This window comes from Colobus angolensis, unplaced genomic scaffold (assembly GCF_000951035.1).
Source record: "Colobus angolensis palliatus isolate OR3802 unplaced genomic scaffold, Cang.pa_1.0 Scaffold83, whole genome shotgun sequence".
NCBI lineage: Eukaryota > Metazoa > Chordata > Mammalia > Primates > Cercopithecidae > Colobus > Colobus angolensis.
The window spans coordinates 3,227,879-3,228,971 of record NW_012122154.1 but is presented as its reverse complement, the minus strand read 5'-3'; the positions used below and the strand labels follow the sequence as shown (position 1 = coordinate 3,228,971).

At 50.5% G+C, this 1,093-nt stretch overlaps 1 protein-coding gene across 4 annotated transcripts in view; it reads left to right on the top strand.

Moving 5' to 3' along the window:
* Nucleotides 1–1,093, top strand: part of WIPF2 (WAS/WASL interacting protein family, member 2) — a 71,597-nt gene that overhangs the window by 492 nt on the left and 70,012 nt on the right. The window contains exon 1 of one of the 4 annotated variants that reach the window (XM_011929843.1): nucleotides 149–281. The exons of the other annotated variants lie outside the window; for them this stretch is intronic. The gene's annotated coding sequence lies outside the window, so the exon portion shown is untranslated. Of the gene's footprint in view, nucleotides 1–148; nucleotides 282–1,093 lie in introns of those variants that run through there. 4 annotated transcript variants of the gene reach the window in all.

Sequence of the window (1,093 nt, the reverse complement as noted above, 5' to 3'; positions counted from 1 at the left end):
GGGGCGGGGCCTGAGGGGCGGGGGGCCTGGGGACTGAATCGGAAGAACCTGGAGGAGAGAGGGCGTGGGGAATCTGGGGAGGAGTGGTCGGGTATTGGTATGGGGCGAGCGCGGACTGGGAAAATGGGGAGGAAGGTTTTTGAGAGACAGGTAATAAGGGCTCCTGAAGGATTGGGTGAGATAAGGCGGCAGCTCAGGGTGAGGAACGAGGTAATCGTGCGCAAAGAGGGAGACGGGAACGGAGGACCTGTTGGGAACAGCTGATTAGCAGGATGCTGTGAGTGAGGAGTCCAGTGTGACATTTTGGGGACTGAGTTAAATGAAAGCTAGCGTTTGGGAAGATGACTCGGGAAACTGCTTACACTAGAGGGAATCTTGAGAGCGTTCGTTGAAAAGGAATCAGAATCTAGTTAAAGGTTGTGTTGAGAATGTTGAGAAGCGCATTGGAACGTCTGGAGTTGAGGGTTCATGTTGAAGTGGTGTGAAGTGAGGGAAGATGGAATTTTTTTTTTTTTTTTTTTTTTAAAGGGGTCTGGCTATGTTGCTCACACTGGTCGTCTTGAACTCCTGGGCTCGAGCGATCTTCCCACCTTGGCCTCCCAGAGTGCTGGCATTACAGGTGTGAGCCACTGTGCCCGGCCAAGATGGAAATCTTAAAGTGTTCAGCATGAGTGTGTATGGTCGAGTTTTTGATCAGGAAGGAAAGTTCTTAAAGATAACATTGGGGCAAGGAACTGGTATGTGATGGATTTTTTTTTTTTTTTTCTTTTACGAGACGTGAGCTCACTCTGTCGGCCAGGCTGGAGTGCACTGTGGCATGATCATGGCTTCTTGAAGCCTTGACCTCCCGGGCTGAAAGTGATCCTCCCACCTCAGCCTCTCCAATAGCTGGGACCACAGGTGTGGCCACTACTCCTGCCTAATATATATGTGTGTGTGTGTGTGTGTGTTTTATTGTTGTTGTTGGAGACAGAGTCTTGCTCTGTTGTCCAGACTGGTCTGGAATTCCTGGGCTCAAGTGATCCTCCTGCCTTGGCCTCCCAAAGTGCTAGGATTACAGGTATGAGCCACTGTGCCTGGCCCAGAATTCGTT